Below are 27,409 nucleotides of genomic sequence, written 5' to 3'. Positions count from 1 at the left end.
ATTATGCATATATAGTTTATACATATATAGTTTATCTATAAACTTTGCTAAACCCTATAACAGCAGAGAAAAAAGAAATACATAAGGGAGAAGGGAGAGACAGTAATTGCTGCCATAAGGGAGGCAGGATGAAGACTCAAACAGATACTGGTAAAATTGGTCTCTTATTTTTTTCTCAAAAATCCTTCCTGCAGGGAGGAATTCTTTCCCCATTCTTTGTGTGTGCTGCTTTATATGTCAGTTTAGTGGTTTTTATTCCCATAAATGCAATAATCAACCTCATTTTCCTTTTCAGTGACTTCTAAACATCAAAATATGTCCTCAGAAAGGAAATTCTGGGAACACTCTATAGTAAAATATCTTCTTTAAACTCCCCAGGATTTATTTAACTTTTCTTTCCTGTCAATAGCTTTTCAAGTTTCTCTTGAGAAGGATTTTGGTAATAGTGATTGGTTCGTGGGTGGGCATAGACCCCCAATTTGTTCTCAATCAAAGTAAATCTCAGGATTCATGGAGACTTAGTGAGTGGAGGCATTCACTTTCCTTATCTGTGCCTTGCCCTGCAACATAAAATGAGAAGGAAGATATGAGTCCTCATTACTTACGGCCAAGACCTGAGGCCTTATAAGGATAGAAAGGCTGTGGAAGCCAGAGCCAAAAAGATGCAGAAAGAAGCCTTACTTGATTATTTCAGCTTCACCAAATGAAGCTGAACTTAAAGTCAACTTGAAAGTCTGGACTTTCTATATTGGATTTTTGTGGCTGTGATCAAAATAAGTGACAATAGCAACTTAGTATTTTGGCTCACAATTTCAGAGATTCAGTTCATGGTCAGCTGGCTCCAAGGCCCAAATATTATGGCTGAAGGGCATGGCAGGAGAAATCTGCTTAGCTCATGGCAGCTGGGAAGCAGGGGAAGAGAGAAGTGACCAGGAATAGATAGAGTCCCCAAGGCCATGCCCCTGTAATCTATTTCCTCCAGGCACACCCCACTTGCCTACATTTACTATCCAGTAGTTCATTAGAATTATTAAACCATCAAATGGATTAATCCAGTGATGAGGTCAGAGTTCTCATAATGCAATCTTTTCACTTTCAAACACTGCTGCAGTGCCTAACACCTGAGCTTTTGGGGGGACATCTAATCCAAACCATAACACTTTCTCTTATCTAAATAATATTTTAAAAATTGAAGCTGAGTTACATTTTCTACTAATGGTGATATGAATTCTTCTAATGAATATAAACCTGAAGCAGGTATTCTCCTTGAACTGACTTTCTCCCATTTTAAAAGTTCATAAGTTTGAAGGACTATTTCTAGCAAAACTTGAAGAAAAAAAAATAGAAGTGGCCAAAGCAACTTAGGAAGAATGTAGTCCAAGTCAAAACCCTATTTACTTTAGAAAAATTCACATGGACTTCTGACTTCTGATCAAAAAAATAGAGAAAGAAGCACGGTTAGTGGTCAACATGTCCTGGAATGCCACCCCACACTACATCCAGCCCAGCACTTTCCAAGTCTCTTCTGTCAGCATCCCCTTATGACCCCATTCTCTCTAGGATCCAATATAACAAGCTCCATCATTACCTGGAGGAATTGGGACATTTTCCCCTTCTTCATATGTTGCAAAATATTGAGGTAAAGTTTTATTTTTTCCTTTGTCCTCTATTACCTCCCCTATCTAGAAGAAGTATCTCCTATGCTAGCAATATAAAAAATCCCCAAGGTTCCCCTGGGCAGTCCCTCAACTTTAAGGACAGGATCCATAACTGCTGTTTCTGTTCTTGCTTCCTGTGGTCCTATAATCCCAGAAGCAAGCCATCCTACTTTCTTGCCCTTCATTCTGATCAGGTCAAGGATCCTCTTGGTGCTTGCCATCTCTTTTATTTTCCTTGTTTGTTGTCCTGAAATGTAGATTGGTGGGGAGGGACAGCATATAACCAGTTTCTCTTGGTCTCTTGGCCCCAGCCTTCTATTAAGAGCATTTTAAAAGATCATTATCACTTCTCTATGAATAAAACTATAGTTCTGGTTTGTTTTGGTTTCTCATTCTGTTATTGTTCCTACTTTCTGATTTCTTTTGATTGAGCATCTCAAAGAAGAAGACAACAGTTATGATCCAATTGACCAGCTAAAATCCCGATCACTTGCATTTCTAAAATTATCTAAAATATTATTTTGACTCAATTCCAGACATAGTTGCTAAGATGGAAACCTGTTTTAAAGATGATGAAATTGAGGAACATAGAAGCAAAGATTTACAGAGTAAGTACAATGTCAAGCTTTAAATGTGTGTCTTCTAAATTCTAGTTCAGCAAGTACTGACTGAGGTTGTTTCAACTAACATCACTGCAAGTTTCCACTTAAAGGTAAACCCAGGTGACATGTACCATCCCATTGTGAGAGTAAAAGTTCCACTACTCAGAGGATATAAATATTCATGAGAAGAAATATGGATATATGACCTTGGAACTTTGTAGAAGCCTAGAGAAACAGGGCTAAGGAATTTGTCTTGGCATTAATCAGTTAGTCACAGAAATTCAAGGGGAAGGGGCTTAGGAACCCATTTAGGTCATATTTTGAAATTATCTCATCTAATCCTCAGACTACATAGTGCTCAGTAAATGCAATTAGTTTTACCTCTTCATGAAATCTGAAACCAGTGCTAAAGATTTCCAAATTCTGCTTTCATCATTGTGAATTTTCACTCATCAGCAGTTTTGCTGCTATTTCTTTATCCAGTCCTCTTAAGAAAGATGTAAAAGACTGATCACGCCATCAAATATTATCACTCCCAAGATGATGCAGCTTGTAACAGGCATGGATACCTTAGAGAGAAGAAATCAACAATAACAGTGTAATTTAAGTCAGCAGGAGAGAAACAGCAAAAATTATGAGAGACAAATGGTCTTATGAGTGAGCATAAACTGGTGAAAATAAAATGTTCTGGCTGAGTCCTTAGCCAAAATTTGGGTACCTTCAATTTTTCCCATGAACATGTTTTGACACTGGTGAGAGATAAAAAATATAAATATGTCTTTTCTTAAAATTGGGATGATTATCAATATTCTATTTTCTTCAGTTCTACAAATATTTGCTGAAATTCATGCCTTATGTTAGAAAACAATATATTCAAAAATTAATAAGAGACTATCCTTGACTTTCACAGGAATATAGGCCAACTTTCCCTAGATTCACAACTTTCCTGCCTTTGAGATCCCAGTGATGATCCTGAGGGGGGTGGCGGACTGTAAAAGCAGAAACCCTCATGATGATTGTAGCCCTGAGAGGTTCTCATTCTCCAGCCAGCCCATGTGTGGTCTCTAGTAATTCATCAAAATTCCCAGGTTAAAGATTCCCAAGTTCATGGTGTCCCACAGATTTTGCTTCAAAAAAATAAAGAATCAAGGTCAACATGTCCTGGAATGACACCTCGCACTACATCCAGCCCAGCACTTTCCAAGTCTCTTGTGTCAGCATCCCCTTATGACCCCATTCTCTCTAAGATCCAATATAACCAGCTCCATTTTACCTGTATACATTGGGACACCACCAAGTGCCAACTTTACCTCAGAGAATAAGACTAAGCCTCACTTGTATTTACCTAAAACAGTAGGTCATGTTTGCAATCATTTAAAAAATACATTTTCTATGCTTTTTTAATGAACAGTGGTTGTCATCATCATCAGCATTAGTGTCATTCTCTTTATCTCAGAGAGATGCAAGCAGAGTGCTTAAAAACATGGTAGTACACTCTGTCCAAGGGACATAGTAGTACACTCTGTTCCAAGACTCCCAGTGGGTGCCTGAATCATACATGGATAGTACGAAGTCCTACATATACTGTTGTTCTTGTAAACACACATACTTATGATAAATTTAATATATGAATTAGGCACAGTAAGAGATTAACAACAATTTGTACTAATATAATAGACTAATTATAATAAGGTACTATCACAAAAGTAATTTTAAATTTATGAATTGGTTATTTCTGGAATATTTCACTTAATATTTTCAGACCATAGTTGACTGCCTGTATCTGAAACAGCAGAATGTTAAGACCATTCATGAGATTACAATATATTATGTGCATGTTGAGAAAAAGAATGTACTAATTATTGCTTCTAATTCTTATTTCTTTGCTTCTCAATCTCATCTGCTTAAATGTGGTTTTCTAGTTTCTACAAACACTAAATATCTAATCAATATATAATAACTTTGGAATTAGCAACAATTTGCCTATGAATTGTAAACAATTTTTAAATCCTATCATTTTATTGAACTTTGTTTACACAGACTTTTGCCTGCAGAAAACTATAAAAATGTTTACATTCCCAGTTATGCTTCTATTTCCATTTATAGTTATTTCACTTGCCATTTTTCTTAGCAGTTTTTCCAACAATGTGGTTAGATACATAGTCCGTATATTTCTTTCTTTTTAAGTGTTTGATAATTTGTAAAAATTACTCATAGAAAATTGCAAATATGGTAGAAAGAATTCTCACATATAGCTCAATATTATTTTAAACAAAATGTTTAAACAAAAGACTGTAACCACTATCCTAGTTGATACAGAGAGCTGTTTCACTACTTTTTTACAGTTACAACCACTTCCTATCCCTGGCAATCAGTAGCCTTTTCTTCATTTCTAAAATTCTGTCATTTCCAGAGTGTTCTAACATGGAGTCGTATAGTATATAACATTCTGAAATTGACTTATTGCACAGCACTTGCCCTGGAGGTCCACCCAAGATATGGAGGTTAACAGTAGTTGGTGCCTTTTTATTTCTGAGTAGCATTCCATGGTTTGGATGGAACACAGTTCATTCAGCCATTCATGTATTGAGGGACCTTTGGAATGTTTCCAATTTTGAGGTTATTACAAATAGTTATGAACATTAAAACTAATCAATAAGAGAACATACTTAAGAATAAGAATAACATAGTTTAGCGACTATACTAAAAATATTAAAATTACTCTTCCTATACTTAATAGATATAAAGTGAGATGGAGGTGTGATCATCAGTTTTCTGTATTGACTTGGCTTCATAGTTATTCAATAAAACCCTAATTTGGGTATTGTTGCTGGGATTGCAATGAAGGCATTTTGTAGATGCAAAGGAAATTCATAATCAGTGGGCTTTAAGTAAAAGAGATGAGTCTGGAAAATCTGCATGGGTATTGTGAAATCAGATGAAAGGACTAAGAACTGGGCTGAGGCTTTCTTAATGAAAAAGAAATTATACCTGTGATCAGTTGGTAGGCTCATGCCCAGCAGCATTTCCGATCTGTTCTTTCTGAGGTCCTGTCCTATAGGTTTTGAATTTCATTGCCAGTCTCCACAGCTGTGAAAAACAATTCCATGCCATAAAGATCTTAGTGTATATTTCCTACTGATTCCACTTCTTTGACTAACCCTACTGATTGGGGAGAGGAAAGACCTCATGACTATTTAGTCCAGTGAACTTTGGGGTTAAATTCATAGATGGAACAACATCTTATAGTCCAAATACACATGCACACAGGTGAGGTTTTAAAGTTTTTCTTACTGATCTCACCTCTTCACTTCCAGGTTCACCACAGGTCTCCAGTGAACTCCATCAGTTATTTACTATAGTAAAATTCTGAGCTGGTGACACTGAAACCAGGAAAGACAGTATTATCCATTTCATCAATCAGACTAAAGATTTTTCATTAAATTTTTGATAATTTGTAAAAATTACCCATAGAGAACTGCAAATATGGTAGAAAGAACTCTCACACCTAGCTAAATAGATATTTAATTACTCAATGAATTAGTCATTTCTGTTAAAATTAAAGAAGAAAAGGTCCAAAGTTCCTGCTTCCTCTCACAAATATATTAAGACATGAATACAAGGATATATGAGCAAAGAGTTGAATATAAAGCTGTTTGCAGTAACAGAAAGTTGGAAATGAAGCCAAATTGTCAGTAGTAGGATAGTACATCCATTTTATAGAATTCTGTTAGGCTGTTAAATGGAGTGAATTGGATGGACGAGTGTTGGTTAAATGAATATTGACTCCCATGCTGTCTTGCTCACAGCCTGATTTCTTTTTAGTTTCTACCTTATTTTAGAAGTTGTCTGACAGTTCTAAAGGCTGACTCATTTGTACAGATTCTTTTTTCATGAAGTAAAAGAGAAAATAGAAGATAGTTCTTGCAGGTTGCCAAATCTCTTTTCACTTACCCTACATTTCTCTTGTTGGTCATAAGTTGGTAAAGATGGAAATATAGTTTTAGAGGACAAATTTCCATTTGCCAATGTGTTCAGAGTCATGCAATGGACACTACTAGCATTTGTGATTCTACTGTTGCCATTGTTCTTGGGATTTATATGTGTCTTGTACATAACTAATAGCATAGATCCTCATTGAAAGACAGAAACACTGTTGTTTGAGTGTAGTTTTCATATTATGAAAATTTTTCCTATTGACATTGTCTCCTAATAAATGCCAGGGTGACATTTCTCATGTGTTCTATGACTAATATAACCTCTCTTGTGCTTCATGTTCTTGTACATTTTTGACACACAAACTTTTCTGATACCAAAGGACAAAATTGCGATATAGGGATGTACAATCTCCCTGGCATACACTTCCTTCCCCTGCTTCTAACTCTCAATACATCAGGAAATCTGAACAGAAATGAATCCTCTTTGGCAGGGAACCTTAGGTGAGAAAACTCAGAGCCAAAATAGAGCACAGTTGGCTCTCTGTTTTCATGGTCTCTGGGTCTATGGATCAGGCCAACTGAGGGGGAACACTTCAAAAAATTGTGTCAAGGCTGGACATGAATGGACTATTTTTTTTCATTATTATTCCTAACCAATACATTTAACAAAATTTTACATGCATTTACATTGTATTAGGTATTATGAACAGCCTAGTGATGATTTAAAGTATGCAAATATTATGACATTTCATTTCAGGGACTTGAGCATCCATGAATTTTGGTATCCATGGGGGTAGTGGAGTGTGCTAGAACTGATCTCTTCACTAATATGGAGGAAAGACCACATCCTGGTGGGCTGTTGTGCATGCTTCAGTGTTTGCAGTAAACTTCTGTTTCAGGAAAAGGCTCTGAGAATCCTCTCTTATTGTTCTTGGGTGTTTGCCCCTTAGCTAGGCATTTTGATGGGTCTTTTGAAAGCAGAGGTGGAGACAAGAATTAAAGTGGGGATTCTGTGAGGTGCAAGCTCAGGTTTGTGAATGTGTCCCTAGAAGGGACATGAGAACAAGAACATTGAAAATACATTGTGCTGCTCCCTGGGCCACATATGTCACTCGAAAGCCAAAAATGGATTAAGGGTTGGAGGGGGAATCACAGAGAGCAGCTCCCTTCCCTGAGGCAGAAGGATCTGTCTGCAACACAAGCTTTTCCAGGGTTGGTAAACAACATGTGACCTGGACTCTGTGATCTCTCAAATCCCCAGAAAATGCCTGAAGCAGGGCATCAAGTGGAACTGAATTGAATTGCCTCAGATATAATGGAGCGGAGGTTTTCTTTGATATTCATTTTAATCATATTTTTTCCAGGATACAGTAAGAAGGGGGTAAGCAGCATGATTGTGCTTCAGATCCTAGAGCTCCATTTAGGTCTTCATCAAGAGCAGAACACCAACATCCTGGTCCTCACATGTCCCCAAGGGCCAGCTTGATGCAATCAGTGGGCAGAGTGAGGTTTGTCTGCTTCTGGGATAATATTCCTGTGTTTTGTCTTCTCTTGTTTGGCGGCTGACTGTGGGTGACCTTGGGTTGAAGTCCCTAAAATTTCTCCATCTGTAAAATGTGAAATATGATGCTTTTGATCTACCTCACTGTGATAGATGGCTCCGAACTCTATGAGATCTAATGAGTTAACATTTACAAAATGCTAGGAGCTATTTTAGAGAATGGCATTCTCTAAGCACAAAAGATCGTTATTCATTACCCAGAATGCATACAAATAAAAATAAGAGTGTTTCAGAATAAGAAGTCTGATGCAGGGAGCCATATCTGCCCTCTGTGAAAGACAGGTTGGAGATTAATTCAACGGATAAACTGTTTTAAAACCTGGCAGTTTCACGCTAATGAAAAAGAGGCTGGCAGACTATATTTTGGTCTGGCGGTCACAGCAGAACTGGAAATGTCAAACTGGTATGATTCACTTCTAGTGTTCCCTCTCAGCTTTATTGAATACCTTCAGGCTATTCAGCCTAGGATTTCTGGAAGGAAAATTATGCTGTATATAAGTGTAATGATATGAAGAATACAGTTTTCTGCATCTGTATCTCTCATAATAGATATGATATAGAGACTGCCTCCACTAGGGATCAGGAAGAGGATTATACATCTCTCTGGTGTTCTAACTCATCATCTTGACCTGCCAGGTTTAACTCTATCACCACTGTATTCTGCTGACCAGATGGTATAATATATCTGCAGCACGGCCTTTCCAGGGCTAGTGAACAACATGTGACCTGGATTCTGTGATCTGAGTGTAGCCTATTAACAGTAGGACAGTAGTCTATTATTTTATAATAGTCTGACATGCACTTTCACAGATATATAGAAATATATATTGAAAAATATACATTATATATAGATATATGTATAAATTTATATATATAAATATATTCATATATATATATATATACATTACATATACACATACATAATATACGTACACATATATAATGTGTGTATATATATTCCTCCACAAATATGTTGATATATCTGTCTACCCAAGAACACCTCCCTTTTGTACATCACTTCTTACTTTATAAAGAATTTGTACATTTTATTTTTTATGTCATTTGTTTTTTATAATAATCATGCAATTGGACATAATGCCAATTTTAATTTACTGTGTATATGCCAAATGCTGATTCAAGGACTAAAGATATAAAAACGTTTCAGCTTGCTTAGAGTTCATATTGTAGAAGGGAGAGTAAGAAAATTTAAAAAAATGGAACTAGATAGAAATACAGGTTGGCTGAATGCTAGGAGGGTAACTGATTATGTTAACAGGGTAGTGAAAGGGTGGAGGACTGTGTTTCATAGAATAACCAATGAAGGCTTCAAAGAGGAAATTATACATGAGCAAAAGTGAAAAATGAAATGGTAGCTATGCAAAGACACGGAGAGAATGAGTCTTGTGGGCAGAGAGGGCAGTGAACACAGAGGCCTCTGGAGGCAATAGAGCTTGGTATTTGCAGGATTTTGAGCAAAGGCCAGGGGTCCTGGAAAAAGTACACTGAATTGGTAAAATGTGCTTTTAGAAGGTGACTTGCAAGCCTCAGTGTAGAGATTGTTGTTATTTCTGGTGGAATGGGAGGTCATAGGAGCATTATTTTTTTAAAAGGGGGATTAAACCCAGGGGTGGTTTACCACTGAGCCACATCTCCAGCTTGTTTTTTGTAAAAAAAATTATGTATATATATATATATATATATATATATATATATATATATATATAATTTTTATTTTGAGACAGGGTTTTACTAAATTGCTTAGGGCCTTCCTGAGTTGCTGAGGCTGGCTTTGAATTCGCAATCCTCCTGCCTCAGTCCCCCAAGTTGTTGTGTGCTACTACACCTGGCCCATAGGAGGATTTTCTGAAGGAGATCAATGAGATCTTATTTAATATGACATCCTTCTGTTCTGGTCTACTAAAATGGCTCCAATTTATGACTGTTGTCATGGGGAAATAGTTAACATTGTATTTCCCTCTCAAAAGTGTAGATTTGAGTGATATATTTTATAATCAGTGCAATTAAAAGGGGTAAAAAAAAATAGATGCAGAACATCCAAGTAGGAGATTATTTTGTTGTCCAGATCAGGAATCATGTCGGCCTCCATGGGTTTAGCTGCTGGGAAATTAGGGAGAGATAAAGGCTTACTGATTTTCCTCAAATCACATAATGACCAGAGATGGAGCTGAGGCGATTTCCAGGCCCTATGAATCCGAACCTACAGTTCACTGTCATCCTCAATTTTAGTCTCAGCTCATCTATGTGACATTAGTGTACAATGTGGATTTCCTTTAAATTAATTCCCCATACAACTAGCTATTAAACTGTGTATGGTGATGTCAAGCAGATAGGCAGCCACGAACAACTGGGTACAGAAAGGACAATTTTGCTAACTTACAGGGCAAGGACAGATAAATACATCAGAGCAAGTTCACAAGCCACAGGACTGGTGATCACAGGGAGCCTTATCAAAGGAAATAAATATGCACCTGGAAATAGGAATTGGTATGCCAATCTCCCCCAGCCACGCTTAATTATAATCCCTTAAGAGAACTTTTGTTTCACCAAACCCTTATGACTAGGTTGTCAAGATCCTTGAAGAGGAAAAGTTGCTAAGGTTTATATACAGGGTAAAGAAACACTTAAGGGGAAAATATGAAACCAAAGCAAGTACAAAGAAATCCCAAACTCTTAAAAATCCCACACTTTCTAACAGTTCTAGCAGCTACTGCCCCATCTAATTGTGCTCGGTCTCCAGATTTTTGAACAGTTGGTTGATTGCACTAAAATCTATACCTTTGTACTAATGTATTTATGTCTGATTGGGATTCTTAATTGAAAAAAGTGGGAAAAGCAAGGTCATTCTGTGGACAAATGCTCAGAGAGATCTACCAATCATTACATAAATATATTTATTGACAGGCTTATAAAATTCAAGATAAACTTTATGGTTCACAGTTTTAGCCCCAATCCCAGCTCTTAGAACGTCATTATCATTTCTAAACCCCTCAACAATCATCTGCAAGTCTCTCAGAGTGCCTTCCATCCTTACATGATACCAGGAGCAGAGGCATCTCCGCACCCCCAAAAATACTTTTATGAGGAATCTATACATGTGCTCAACATTCCAGTGACAAGCCACCTTCTTCTAAGAGTCTAACAGACTCATGCAACTGATTACACTTCTCCTTCTCTTTTTATAAATATCTCCCTCAGATATCTGTCCTCAAAATCCCTTGTTTTGTGAAGAATGGCTGCCTTAATTGCTAAAAAACTGATTTCTTGATTCCTTACTTTTGCTCTGCCATTGGTCATTGGGCATTGTTATGCCAGATTCGTGAGACCCCAATAGACCTCCTGGAGCCGAATCCGATGCAATCACACAAGGGTCTTTATTGCAAACTCGAGCCCGATGCAGCGGTCCCAGGGAGTGAGTCCTGGTCCTTTATTCAGTGAGATTTTATAGGTTTTGGGGGGATACTCTATGCGTCACAACATCACACAGCAAATCATTCTATACCGCGGGAAAATCAAACAACAACTCTTAACATTGATTAGCTGGTGGGAACAAGTTGGGTAGGGGTGATTGGTTAGTACAAGAGGGGTATTCCTTTGAACTGAATGGTTTAGGCCACAAGGGGTGTACATGCTAAACTACATGGTTTCCCAATATGTTATCCACCACCATAAACTACTTGGGAGACATCTGGCATCCCAGGTATTTCCCTGTCTCATGCTGATTGGAGGTTGCTAGGGGGGTTGCTATGGGTCCTCACCTAGCCTAACTGAGTCAGGGACACCTGGCTCTCGAAGACCTCACCTGTTATTTACAGACAAACAACTCAGCAGAGTGGGTATGTGCTTAGGAGTGCTCTGTGGGGTTTTCCAAGGACAAGGGTCACTCCCTCTTCCTTAGGACAGGCCTTGAGGTATAAGCTGCTGGTATTTATTTTTAAAAATGGAGTCACATTAGTTTCTCAGCATTTGTAATTTAACCAACTGCTATAGAGTGCAGCATCCCACTTCTTCCCATGGCACCCAGCTGCGACATAAGTATAGCTCCCATTCAGGTAGCACTCACGTGGCACTCCCTGCATGTATGAATACATGGTGGTGGTGACTTTTGCCAAACTAGCCATGCAGAGAGTTTGGTTTCTTCCACGCTCACAGTTCAGTCACAGAAGTACATAATTAAATATACTCTGAGTCGGTGAGCTATAATGCTACATTGAAGGAGTTCGAGCTCAAAAACCCATGTATCCTAAGACATCGGAGGGGTTTGGTGTTGATGATTTTGATATTCGAATAATAAATATAATGTGTCTTTTATTCATGAAAGACAATGAATTCATCATCATCTCTTCTTCAAAAACCTAGGACAGAGCTTTATACCACAATTCAATATGAGTTAACCAAATTTAGGTGACAAAATATTAGTAAGTGACCTATTTTCTTGATCTGCTCCAAAGAAATGGGTTTATAAGCATCTAACCTGCTTTTCAGCCATCTTTCACTTCTCTGCTGGTTTCTGTTCTTCCAACTGTTCCCCCTATGGCCATTGACAGTGCCACCTGTAGCCTACCCACTGCTCTCTGAGCCAGTTTCTGACCCAAAATAAATACTCTCAGTAGCAGCAATCCAGCATGCTCAACTATGAATTGGATATTATCACCCATCTCCTATTTATGCTGCCTTCCCAAATCAAGAGTGTCTCTAATTACAGGAATGAAAATGATGTTAAACGCCTGCCTTCACCCAAGAAAAGAATAATTCTTTTTTTTTTGTTTCTGTCCTTCACTGTACAATATTTCTAAACCAATTCAGTTGATGAGTTCCTGTGTTCTCATCTATATCTGAACATTAAGTAAGTCTCTTTGTATTACAAATAACTATCAATACTGCAGATAAGGCATTCCCCCATCCCAGGTTATAGATACTATTGATTTAGTCATTACTTTCTGAATTTCTCATTTTCTGGGCTTGAAGATTTGCTTTGCCCAGCATTTGTGATAATTGTGTTGCTGAATTTTAAATAGAGTCCTCAGTCAACCCTGTATTACATCCCCGGCAAGGAGTAAAAAGCATTGTTTCTATTTTCCAGTGATCAACTTCTGCTTCAGCTCAAAGAAAATCATTACCCATCCTGTTTGTGCATGACATTTGATCACTAATTCACTAACAGTGTGGGTAGAAACATGCTATACATTTTACTCTTTCCATTTTTAAAACTAGAAATTGCTCAAGTGTAACCTCATGCCAAAATTTATAAAAAATGGTATGTGGAACTCTCTGAATTTAGAGAGGGCATATAATTTCTAATGAAAATCAGGCATGAGAGGAAATTCAAGCTATGAGATAGAGTTTGTTGACCTAATATAGAGAAGTCTTATGCATAGAAAGATTTTTGGTTTGCTTGTTTATTTTTTGTAAGGCATTGCTTTATTTTTCTTCCTGGCATGGATTCAATAGATTTGACTTACTTTTGGTATCCAATGAAACCAAAAGAAATACCTTCCCTCCTTCCTGCTTTCTTTCTTTCTCCCTCTCTTTCTTTTCTCTTTATTTAGAAAAACCATAATGAAGATTTCCAGTGAACAATGTATTTCCCTTTGCCAATGGCAGCATACACAGAAGATGGCGAGTATCAGGAAGACTGCCAATCAGTGCCTGCTCTCCTTCCAACCAGTTTATGAGCTAAGGTGAACTACCTAGCAACTATGGAATTCAATTTGCTATCAAAAAATTGGATAATTCAAGGTTTCTTTCAGGCCCAGAATTTATAAGATAAGCAAATATTACTGCTTTGCTTAAAGTATCATTGATACTGAAATCTATCAAAAGACAATTGTTTTGCTAGAACAATAAGGAACTGAATCTGTATCATGCTAATGAAGCCTTCTTAGAGCACTCAGGAATATGAAGAGATTCAAAAGCAGAGCATTCACAGGAGAATACTGGCTTTTCAAGAAAGGGAAAAAGAAATGGTAAACATGGGTTGTTGGTATATATTCACCTGTTGTTCCCTATTTCCAATTATAACAAAGGAAAATTAAGTTTTGTCATGGGCATTTATCACAGGCTTCCTCACTGAACTATAGAAAATTTCAGTGACCACAGCAATAGAGAATAACAGGGTAGACTTCAGTGTCCTGTGAACTTGAATTCCATTCCAGGGTCTGTGTGACATTGAACAAGCCATATAATCTCTCTTTGTCTTGGTTTTATTTTCTATAAAATAGGAACAAATAATAAAGAATGACTCATGCAGTTGTTGTGAGAATTAAATGAGTAATAGCTGCTCAGTGTCCATAGTGCTTTAAGAAGATATTTCTTTTTCTAAACTCCTTCTTTGGGATCTTAACAGGCATATCTTCATCTTGCTCTGATCTTGTACAAATCACTATATCTCTATTAGCTACTGACACAGCACATGCAAGTTGTGTGTGATTAGATAATCATAATGCAGTCATGAATCGATTATCAACAGGGACATCTTCTGAGAAGAATGCCATTAAACAATTTCATGGTCATTATATGAGCATTGCAGAGTGTACTTACACAAACCTAGATGATATAAGTCAATAACGTGGCATGGCCTCTTGACATAATCAAGAGATTCAAAAAGCATTAGTTGTATGAGGTTACTGCCAGTGTAATGTGATATATAGTTTTCCTTTTCTTCATGAGTAGAAGTGTGTTTTAAAATAGCAGTAAAACATACAGGGTGCATACATAAAGACTATGCATTATACTCCTAAATCAGTAACATGGTCATTTATTATTATTATCAAGTATTACATAGTGTACATAATCATGTCTACTATATTTTTATATGATTTGCAGTACAGTAGGTTTGCTTACACAGTATCAATACACACATTGAGTAATGCATGTTGCTATTATGTTACATCATCACAAGGTGGTAGGAATTTTTTAGCTCCATTATAATATTATGGGACCATTGTTTTATATGCCCTTTGTTATTGACTGAAATGTAGATCATAACTGTATTAACATAGGGACAGAAGTAAAGCTTCCACCTTAGAAAGCATAGAAAAGTGGAGATCAAGGCACTTTTGACCGTCCATCCTTTCTAACCCTTCTGTTTAATAGGTAGCTAGTTTTGTGAAGGATGATACTGACATGTTATGGATTAGGCTAAGTTATCTTTGTTTCCTTAATTAGTCATCTTCATGTTGACTCTTTTAATGTTTTGCTATAGAAAAATCATGAATTGACTAATACTACCTCTTCCTTTCCCTTCTAAGATTAATATAAATTATTATACTTCATATTCAAACAATAGCATTAGGGGTTGCAGATAAGGCAAAAGCAAAATAAAGGTAAAATATAATAAAATAATAATATAAAATAACTAAAATAAAAACCCTTAATGGTATAGGTTGAAAATAATGAATTAAATAAAGACATTTGAAATCTTGCTTTTGACCATTGTGGTGGTCTTTGATCATATAAATACAGCTATACGCAGTTCATTTGTTGCCAATGTCCAGTAATAGGATATCCATCCCTGGTTTATTGTTAACCAACTTCATAATTAAAGACTTGCTTCTTACTCTTTGGACAACAACAAAGAAACAACAGTAAAAATAAAATCAATGACTTATTTCTATTATTGTGCCCTCTAGAACAGGCTATAGTATATGGTACAGTAATAAATTTTATTGATGCACCATGTCAAAGAAAATTGCTGATGTTTGGAGAAAATGAGCAGCCAGAGAAATATAAAAGAATATTCTCCTACCAGCAAAATTCTTGCAAATGGAGAAATAATGATAATGGAAGACAGGAAGAAAATTTCATTTCATAAGTAAAGTTATACATGAGTTTAAGAATGTATGATTTTTAGTCACATCTATGAAAATTAAAAAGACTATCAAATACAGGAATCAATCAGTATCATCTTTCACAAATGAGAAATTAAAACCCATGATTCCCCAAATTTTAGATTCCTTGAGAACTGACATTGAGTGGTCAATTTGATTTGACCAAATGATATTTGAAAAAATCAAATCTCCTATTATTATCATTATTTCATATTAGAAATTATGATGTAATGATCTCAAGCAAACAATTTCAGAAAAAAAGTTGATAGTTCTTTCAATTAATTAAATTTAACTACTTGAAAGACCCGTATGGTTTTACTTTTGCCTTAGACATAAGTGTTTTTGCCACATTTGTTCTGCTCTATCAGGCTGTGTTTGGTACCTGATGATGCTGATTCTCTGTGACTAGCGGTAATTTAGATTCTGTACATCTCTTCCTCTTGGTGACTCAGCTTCCATCCCTGATTTCTTAGGCTCACCTCACATGGTGAAAATTCACAGGGGTACTCAGGAGGAAGTACCACTGCTGGCAGGAAGACCCTACTAGGCTGATAGGTACATGACATGCTCTCAGTGCATCAGCTGTCTTTTAGGGGAACGGGGCTTCCCTAGCCATAAGTTCAGGCACTTAAGAGGCTACTTAGTATCTGACAAAGTAGAGTCTCCTTGGCTTTGGCATCCATATTTCACAGTGCAATCGAAAACTGACTTTTTATTTAACAACTTTGGGGGGCCTTCTTCCGTTTGTTTCATGGCCACTCAATGCCTGGCAGAATACAAGCTCATGCTATCATTTTTCAAGCCATTAAATGTTAACTTCATTTGCTTGTTTGAATTATGCTTTGCTCTTTTAGTTTTGTAATGAAAAATAAGTACAGGTTATGCAAGCAATAACCCCGGTGTACGTAGCAGCCATCTCTCTAAACGGTTTATTATGCCACAGTCTGGTACTCCATTAAATATAGATTACAGAAGGCTGAATAAATGAATATCAACTAAGCGTCCCCATCCTTCTGTACATATCAATGCAAATAATGAATTGTGGCATCTCATGAAAATGGAAAAGTAAGAAGAGTGGGTCAAGAAGTAATTACACATTTGTCTTATCTCATGCTTCTTGCCCTCAAAACAGCAGAATACATCAAGGGAGAAAAGGGGATGGTGCAGAGATATTTCTGACCTCCTATTATTGTGAAAACTCGTACTCCATTCTTGCTTTCTTTCTCCCCCATGCATTTTAAGGTGGGAGGGGTCACATTGGACCTAGTTTTTACTCTTGTTTGTTTTTACCAATCTCTCTGTGAAAGGAAACTTTTTTGGAAGCACCATTGTAGCAGTTTGAAAAGAGAAAATGTTGTCATCTAATCATCCCTGCGTTCCACTTGGTGCCTGGGTGAACACTTGGAAAATTCTGAGCCAGGGAAATTCAGAGAATGCCACGCTTTGGAAATAAATAGATGTTCTTATTGCTTTTCTTCATCTTTGAATTGAGTTTGGTCACTTTCATCAGACTTCTTCCAGGCGCTTGTTGGTATACTAATTCACTCACTATTAAATGAGAACATGTTTTAAAGGAACACGAGTAAGGAAGCATTTGCGCCTGGGGAGTGAATATCTTGAATGGCATGGTAGCACTGAGGGTGTGTCATGGTTTACATTTTGAGAAGGTAAATGATTATGTAAATCAAGTCTAATTTTCAATGCAAGGATCACCAACACAAAATTGGAAAACAGGTGATACTATATTCTTTTTGGTTGTTTAGATAGGTCACAACTGACATATCTAATCTCATAACTTCCTGGCCCTTCTAAAATATTGTTCTTTCAATTATAGCTTCGTTGTCTGTCTCTTCAGCTTCACTTGATCCTCTACATTTGCTTTTAAGCATGTTAAGTTTCCCCACTCTTCAAGGAAAAAAACGTTGTTACCCGTTCCCTTTTTGTCTCATCAAAGTCTTAAAGTGCTCAAGAGTGTTTCCTTTCCTTTCTCTCCTCTCACTGATCTTTAATCTACCTCTTTCTTCTTCTTCTGCAACTAAACTGCTCTGAAAAGGGTCACCTTCCCTTTCCTAAAAAAAAAAAAAAAAATTGTCTACTCATTTTTCACTCTGCTTGTCTTATCTCCCTTTCTTCCTCCCTATCCCATTCCCTCCCTCTCTTCCTTGCTTCTCCTTCCTTCCTTCCTTCCTTCCTGGTATTGTGAATAAAGCCCCCTTAGGCTTGCCAGGCAAGTATTCTACCTGTGAGCCACATTCCCAGCACCTTGGACTTTTTTTTATGGCTGTTAAGATTGTTAACTTCCCTTTTGGTTCTGGAAATCTTTATCCTTGCCCAGTCTTGTAGCACTCTGTGGTTTTACTTGGGCAGCTACCATTCTTATTCTTTTCTTTCTTTCTTTCTTTCTTTCTTTCTTTCTTTCTTTCTTTCTTTCTTTCTTTCTTTCTTTCTTTCTTTCTTTCTTTCGTGTGTTTCTCTTTTTCAAATTTCTATAATGTTGCTAACATCCTAAGCTTTTGTCTTTAAACTCCTCCTTCTCTTTTAAGGTTAAGCATGAATTTTGCATCATCTGGGAAGGGTATTTTCACGGGGGTCCTTCCTTACAAGAGCAATAGGCTCCTCTTTCCCCTGTGGTTATTCGACACCAGAATTTTCTCTGTAGCACATTAGATAGTGGCTGCCTCTTGTATCTTTTCAGCTCCACTGCCAGGTATGTGGCAAGTTTTTACTAAATATTTGTGAAATGCATGCATGAATAAAAGGGTGTGTTTAATTATCTCTGCCAATGAAAAGAATAAGTTACAGTATTTCATAAGCAATTTTCCACGTGCTTCATATCTCCTAACAATGAGGGTATTCTATGTGGCCAGGCACATCTGAGGATGGCATGCCTCCTGAGGTCTGGTTGTCAGGAATGGGCAAAGGGAAACAAAGCTCCAAGAGAGACATGAAAGTATCAAGGGAATGTAGCAGGAGTGATTTTTCTTGTTGTGTCAGAATTATACTAAGACTCAAATCTAAGGATAAAAGCACTAAGTACTCCACTTCTAAGTATGTACATACATGCATGGTTAGAGACAGACCTGTGGGACAGGAGTAAGAAATTACTGATGTATTCAGGAAGGGCATCTTTCTCTCTACCACCAAAGGTTGGAATTCTATGAGAATTAGAAGAAGCATGAGATACCTTTTTGGAGAGACATCTAAATAATCATGGCCTTGTTAATCTGTCCTCTGTAGGCAAGGGAAATAGGACTACTGAGAAATGGGCTAAGAAGCAGAGTATCTTGGGATAAGTGGCAGAAAATACAGACCTGTATTTTGATATGAAGTCTAAACTCCTCAGAGGGTTAGTGGACACTGCAGAAGCTAGAGAGCCTATAGCCAAATCAGTAGGGTTAGTCCAAGTGTAACACCATGGGGGGAACTTAGTAAGTAGAGGAGGAGAGAAACACAGAATTAGATCTTGTGTGTTAGAGAACAGTGCAGTGCAATGGGTCCCAACAAAACCCTATGAAGAATGTCTACTTATCTCCTACGAGATGGTCAGTTTCTATTTCTATTTTTGTTATGGTTTGGAACTGTGATGTCTCCCAAATTTTCATTGATTGAAGTCTTGGTCGCCTATGAAGCAATGTTCAAAAGTAGAGATTTGGGAAAGTGATTGGATTATGAGGGCTCGGACCCAATGAATGGGTCAACCCATTGATAGAGTAATAATTTGCATCAAATGTTGGGAGATGGTGTGAACTGTAGCAGGTAGGGCCTAATTGGAGGAGGGGGATTACTGGGGTGTGCACTGGAGATTTTATTTTGCCCCTGGCCCCTTCCTCTCTTTCTTTCTCTGCTTTCTGGCTACTAGGAGGAGGTGATGAGGTTTCCTCCACTGTACACTCCCACAATCATAATATTCTCCCTTATTTCAGGTGCAAAGCAGTGGAGCCAATTGACCATGGACTAAAATTTCTCAAACTATGAGCCAAAATAAGTCTTTCCTTGTCCAAGTTGTTCATAGTGATGAAAGCTGACTGATTCAGCCTTGTAATATTATTTTTTTGAGAGAGAGAGAATTTTTTAATATTTATTTTTTAGTTTTCGGTGGACACAACGTCTTTATTTTATTTTTGTGTGGTGCTGAGGATTGAACTCAGTGCCCGACACATGCCAGGTGAGCACACTACCACTTGAGCCACATTGCCAGCCCTCAGCCTTGTAATATTAACTAGGATACTGGTGTCATTCAATGAGGAAAAAATTATCACACTAATGAGAAGACTTGTGCTATTTGCAGCTTGAACCCTTCTTGCCCTCGTGCACCTGAGGTGTTAGCACTTGATGAGGGGCTACCTGGGGAGGATAAAGAGCTACCCATGGAACCACTCCACACCCACTGCAAGAAACTAAACTGCAGAACAGCTGGAGCTGCAGTGTGGGACAGGGGAAGAGGTAAAGTGATTTGCATTGTGTCAGGGAATGAAACTTTAAATAGAGTAGGACTGAATCTAGATATGGAAATGAAGATTCTCCCAAATCCAAGAATAACAGAGAAGTTATAGAATCTGGCCGAGATTCACTAAGGCATCCCTGTTCTCCAGGATGCAGAAGACAAGCAGAGCAGAGTGGGTAAGACTTTCCCCCATTCGAGACCCTAACTACATAAAGGCATAAAGACTGTGGAAATGCAAATGAGCATGTTGAGAGACTAGTCCATGTTTGAAATCAGGATCGTGGGAGAGACCCAGGTATTGCCATGGGGAAGTCCAACACAGTGGTTCCCTAGAGACAGAGAAGAGGTTAAGTCTGGCTTTCAGCGTCATGCTTTTGATCAGTTCATTTTTTAATGTTTTATTTTATTTATCTTCCTTCTGTTCCTAGGGGAAAGTACATTTATGAAGACTAATTCATGCTAACCATAATCCTAAGAGAGTGATACATGATGCCTTTATTGATTGTATGACATTATATCTCAGAAACCCTAGAGGTTTAGACTGTGTCAACTAACCTTATAAGTGAGTTACACAAGGCATCAAATTGTTTGAAAACTCTTTTAAAGGCACAGACTCTGAATACAATGAACAGGCTGAATAGTTGAGGTATCTCATGGTATACACCTCGAGTCTTATCACATCCACGATGAAATAGACATGCTACCTTTTCTGTGGTCCCACAAGCCATTTCCCCAGAAAAGGATTCCTCTTGACAAGATGACCCTGGGATGGTTACTATAGGTCGATCTGTGTAATTCCTTCTTGTCATGATTCAAAAACCAGGAAAACCCTGGTGACTCACACATGCAGTTACTTATTCAGCCATAATAAATTTCTAAGCATCTTCTACCATACCACAAACCAGGCCAGAACCTTGACGTGTATAACTTACTTAAGGAAAAGGCTCAACTGGGCACTGTTTTTCCCCCTTTGGTTAACAAACAACTGCTGGATGGTTGTAAGAGGAGGTCCCTATAGATAAGGATTTAATTGGTGGAAGAATCCACCCTGCCACCCTTGAGCAGCCTCAAAGCTGAGTCGGCTTCTACATATCCCTAGTGCTTGTAATGACAGGTTCAAACCCAGACACATCTCATCTCCTGTGACAGGACAACATCCCTCCATATCTTCTTTAGCCAGTGTCTCTAGTTATTGCCTTTTTAAAAATAAAGACCTAAGTTCCAACAGCTAAAAGGAAGGTGCATTTAAACAGAAGATGAGCAGTTTCAGAAACAGACAACAGAGGACTTATGTTTACACACACAGTTTTCTCTTGTACTAGAAAAATATGTACACATCTTATGTTTAGAAAATAAAAACAATAATCATAGGACATAATCAATAAATCATTGTTTAATTTAGTGCCCTATTTCATTCTGTATTAATAATGATGATTAAGGTAGCAGCATAGTGGTAGCAATAGTAACAGCAACTTCTTATACATGCTTATTGTGTGATAGGCACTGAACTCGTGTGTGTTCCAGTCCATAATTATTTCTTTCTGTAGAGCAACCAAGGCATATTCAGTGGATTGCTCATGGCCACATTGGTGGGAAGTGGCAGCATGAGGATGTTAATCCAGGTGGACTTGTTAACTGGCCTGAGTGTTTATAAACAAGCCACTCCGGTGAGACTCCTGCAAAAAAGCTTGCTGGCTCATCTCCTTCTTTCCCTGCCAGGACAAATGTGTTGCCCTGGGCTTCAGGTAAGTGTGTGTCTCCTGAGCATCTCATTTCTGCAGTCTTTTCTGAAAGCCAATCTGTATGTAGGCATAGCTTTCCCACAGAGTCTCATCTTGAGGCCCTGGTTTAAGAAAAGCTCAGTTTATGGCTCACACCTCCCCTAGATTGCCTAAGAAAAACGAGTTGTCCTAAGAATTTAAAAAAAAAAGTCATTAAAAGTGACATATGGAATAAAATACTGTACATAGGAAAATGCCTGCTAGCTAGAGAATATCAATGATTTTCTCATTGTTTGCCATCATTCTTGTTTGAGCCAGCAGGATGAAAAGGGAGCATATTAATACTTTAATGATGCTTAGAATTTTGAAAATAATTTCTGAGTTTTGTATGTGATGGTTTGATTTCCATAGAGGAGACACAGAGAATCATTCAAGCTTAGTGGAGAATGAGTATCCTTCAATATTGCCACCCTATAATTTGGATGCCCTGATGCTTGGACTTAACCTCTATAATAATCCCTCGGAAGGTACACTCCTAATTGTTTGTATATTTATTCATCACTCTTACTTCAAGGTAAAGGTTTAAGTGAAGTATTTGTCTTATGTATAATTCTACTCTCAACAGTAGCCCCAATCTAGCCATAAATATTTGAAAATAATGAATATATATAAAAACATAACTGTTGACTCTTAGGAGCTCTATGATTTGATCTAAATATTTGCTCCTTGATGATTTTAAAAAATACTTCTCACACTCCACATATTGCTTCACTTCAAGATGGCAGCTCTCACCTCCCTTCATCTGTGTGCTGAAGGTTACAAAGGTCTTCCCTATGTAGAATTTATTTTTTCCTTCATATTTATCATAAGTTATGCTTCAGTTAACACTTCCAAAATAAATTTATGAATCTATAATTTTTCGAAAGGGTGTATCTCCTTATTACTATGAACTTTAATGTTCTATTGCATTATAAAGGACACGAGTAATAGTTTCACTAAACCAAAGCCTGAGAGAAACTAAGGCTATTCATTTGCCAACTTTTACACCCGTGTATAATCAGCCAATAATCATCCAATCTCAGTTAGCTGTTTCTAGGATCAGACAAAAATACCAGGCTGCTATTGCTGACATTGAGTGTCTGCAATGAACTTATAGGGGAAAGTTGATAGAGCCAAAGCAAGGCTTCTATAGAACTTAGAAAGTCTGTTTGGTATAGGACTGTAAGTATGATGCACCCAGATTTCTGAAGGTTGAATCCTAAAAGACAGTAAGCAAAACTTCATGCACTCTGGTGTCAGACAGTCCAAAGTGTGATCTATGGCACCACTAGTTTCCCCTTGGACTAAATCCTTAACATCCTAATTACTTTACTGAATAAAGAGAAACAATTAGCTGCCCATCTTCTAGATGTGTAGAGGGGATTAGAAAACATTGCAACTTGGCACCAAATATATGTCTCATAACATCACTGAATACTAAAATTATTATTATTTTAATATCTATTCTAGAGTTAACAATCACATTTTTATAGATGCATTTCTTAATTGCCCAAGTGGTTACTGTATATGCTCTATCACTGGTGCTTTGTTTGAAATTTATGCAGTATTTTTAAATTGAGTGTCTGTGTACAAGTAGCTATGCTACCTGAGTGAAAGTGGGTACTTTCAGTCGCTATTAACTCTTGATCAGAGGCAGAAATGAATTTGTCTCTTTAGAAAATTGAAAGAAAAATAATAATTAAAGGTTTTGCATAAAGGCTCCCTTTATGCAAAGTACATCTTAGAAATTAGTTGTGAATATATCCAGTCACTTGCTATTTCTCAGTCTTTATACTTAAATAACAAAGGACCTCCTTGTTCATTTGCTGTTCTTTTCTCATGCTGAAACTAAACGTATCCTTCACATTGAACACTTTAGCCCTTCCAATCTCCAGGAGAATTTCTAACAGCTATGCTTGTTAGAATTAAAAAGCTTCAAGTAATTACAGTAGCGTCCTACTTTTCTAAAGAATATCTTTCAAAAAAATATTCTATCCTGAGGCTATTGAAGTTTTTAAAATGCTAACTCTTACTCTAGCTCCTCTTCCTTTCCCTGGAGTCACCTATGAACATGATGACTCATTGTTTTGTGTCCAACATATTCCATTCTCTGCAGAAGTGAAGCCATAGAGTACTATGTACCTGGACTTCTCATCTACCTTAGCTTCCATGAGCTTCTTTACAAATAGTCTGTTTTGGCTTAAGTTCTCTGTTTCTATAAAAAACTGGCAAAAGATTTAATGTTTGTGGAGACTTTGGAGAAATGAATTATCTAAACAAATTCAACTAGTTAGTTGCTAAGAAAAATGGCACTATTTCTTTCACTTCTGTAGTATTCCTTGACTTTTGAGAAGTACTTCCTGGAAAGGCATTGGAAAATGAAAGTGTTATTAATGTGTTGATGGAGAATCTAGGAATCAGAGGAATGTTACTGCTAAATGGCAAAGAGGAGAAGCATTGCTCTTTGAGAACCTTCAGCTATGGGAGACAAGCCTCAAAATCTAGACCCTTCCTGCCAGTCAGGATCACAGTCCTGTGCCCAAGTTCCAGGTCCTCCATGTTTCCATATCAGGAGAATTATCTGAGCAAATTCAACTCACCTTTGTCTTTGAGAAGGAAAAAATAATCACTATGTATTTTAGACTTCAAATAAGAAGCAAAAGACAATAGAAAATTAGAAGATCCAAAAGGCTAAGAGTTCTGAGCAAAGTTTCTCAAAAAGTAAACAAACAGCCAGAGGATATGTGAGATTGCTACCCCATCCCCAGCTGACCATAGAGAGAGGGGAAAGACTGTGCCAAGACTTATCTGAAAGCACTTGTGTCAGCATTCTGTAGCTAACTTGATCCTTCTGTTGTAGAACATTCCTGTCCTCCACACCCCCAACTCTCCAAAGCTTTCAGGTTATTTCACAGTCTCTGAGAATTAATTTTGAGTTTTCTTGGATATATGCCCTTTGCAGATATATGGCACCTCACACTTTTCTTTACCCTTATGTTGACCATTTATTTTCATTGATGTCACCCTGAAGGTCTGTGAGGGACTTCCAGTCTTTCACCACCACTGTCTTCTATAGGAGATGTTATCAGATGTCATTTCATATAGCAACCGCCAAGCAAAAAGCATGCTTTGGAGTACACAGCTGCTGCATTGAGAAAACTGTGCCCAGGATCTCTAGCCACACACATAGGAACACACACAGAGATGTGAAAACAGGTGCACACAGATGCAGGCATAGCCACACACACAGGTGCACACAAAGACACACATACAGTCACACAAAGCCACATACCTTGGGTCCACCCTCCATCACAATAACATTACCAAGATTACTGTCTTGAGCTCACTTCTCATGTAGACATTTCATTTTTATCTAAACATTATTCTTCTTAAACTCTCTTCTTCTCAGTATTCTGGGCAGGATTCTGCTGGAGTGGGAAGGAGCACATAGATAATAAGACAAAGAACTGTGATACCTCATCTGCTCTAAAACCCTCTATATGCATTGTTCTAGATGGTTCCAGTAGTCTGGGTCCAATTCATGATTTTCTTTCTGGAGTTGCTTCCCTACTTACATTCTTTTCCAAGGCTGCTGAGCAAACATAGGGCCACTGGGTTGTCTTCAGTAGTCAGCCATATTTCTACCACTGTTTACAGGAGGCAGATATGCATTCCTAACAGGATTCAGCCACGCAGAGCCCAGTGTCTGGAAAATTGAAATCCATACCAGGAGGGTCCAGTCTATGCCTAAACTTCTCTTTCATAAGGAGAAGACACAAAAAATCCTGGTCCTAGAGTACAATTCTCATCATTTGGGGGATGATAAGCATGGGAGGCTGGTGTTCAGAAAATGAAGAGCTTAGAACATTTACAGACAGACACCTCAAAGACAGAGGGAGACGGAGCCTGAGGGTGTGGGTTCTGCTACTCGTTTAATGAATCTGACTGCATTCCTGTATTTGTTTTCTAGGTACATCTATAAGCCAGAAGATAATGTTCCACATGATTAGATGAAGATTTTGATCTACAGCCAAATAATTTAAAATCAGAAAAAAAATCATATTTGAAAACTTTCTCATAAAATTAAATGTGTTTATTTAATAGATAGTCATAAATTATTCATATGTATGTCTATATATGTATTCCAGGGTAGAAATTTTAAATTTACTGAAGCAAATGTAGTTAAACTAAAGTTTCTAAATGTTCTATCTGTTATGATAACATTAAATTTTGTTTGTGTGTTTGGTTTCGAATACCTAATGGTCTTATAGGTACTTGGAATACCATGGTATTACATGACAGACCATTGAATTAATCTATTTTTGTTACTATAATGAAATGATTGAGATTAGCTCTTTTATAAAGAAAAAAGTTTATTTGGGATCACAGTTCTCCTGTAAGGTCAAGGATCTGCATCAGGGAATGGTCAAGTTACTGGAGGAGTTCTAAGGTGAGCAAGGCATCACATGGTGAGAGAGAATAAAAATATGCAAACTAGGTGTGGTGGTGCACGGCTATAATGTTAGTGACCTCAGAAGCTGGGACAGGATATATATATACACACACATACACACACTTAAAAGTCATAGAAAAATTTCTACTCTCTTAATATTAATCTCATGATGGGAATAAAATTTCATCAGATGAAATCTTGGAGGACACAATCATTCCATTTTCTATTTAAAACATTTTTAAATAAAAATAATTTAAACCAATGAGCTGGGGCTATAGCTCAGTGGTAGAACACCTGCCTCACAAGTGTGAGGCACTGGGTTCGATCCTCAGCACCACATCAAAATAAATGAATAAAGATATTATGTTCATCTACAACTAAAAAAATGTTTAATTTTTTTTAAACTGAGAAATTGCAATTGATTCCACATTTCTTGTTCATTATATAAACTGTAATAATTAGAGAAAGTTTGGGTTCCAGAAATTCACTAATCTACTCCTCTGGCACTTGTGTTACTTCTCCCAGATTATATGTTTTGTGAATTTTATAATCAGTTCATGGATATAAGTTGATGCAGTAATGGAGTTTTTACTTAGCTTGTCACACACACACACACACACACACACACACACACACACACACCCTGGGAACTCATACTGTCCTTCAAACTTCATTTCTCCTGAGTGGTGACCTTTTCCATAGTCTAGACTCTCAAGAAGACTTGTGCTGACCAACCCTACATTCCAACTCTTTGCTTTAATTCATCACTGCTGTTCTTCTGCCTTGCTCTTGTGTACAAGACAGTCACTAAGTCAGTAACACATTTCTACCAGGACTCTGACTTTCCACATTGGAGCCAAACTACAGGAGCTCCAACCATAGTGGGTCCTTCACATCATGTTGTCAGTACACGTCTCTAGCCCCAGGAATGATCTCAGCTATTTGTACTTCACCTCTGTTGGCCCACCTGGCATCCCTGCTATTAATCTTTAGTCTACTCAGAGCTCCTGCCCTGTCTCTCCTTTTTTTTTAAAATATTTTTTAGATGTTGATGGACCTTGATTTTATTCATTTATTTATATGCAGTGCTGAGAATCAAACCCAGTGCCTCACACATGCTACATTACCACTGAGCCACAACCCTAG

Source organism: Ictidomys tridecemlineatus, chromosome 7 (genome assembly GCF_052094955.1).
Source record: "Ictidomys tridecemlineatus isolate mIctTri1 chromosome 7, mIctTri1.hap1, whole genome shotgun sequence".
Taxonomy (NCBI): Eukaryota; Metazoa; Chordata; class Mammalia; order Rodentia; family Sciuridae; genus Ictidomys; species Ictidomys tridecemlineatus.
This window is presented reverse-complemented; position numbering follows the sequence as displayed.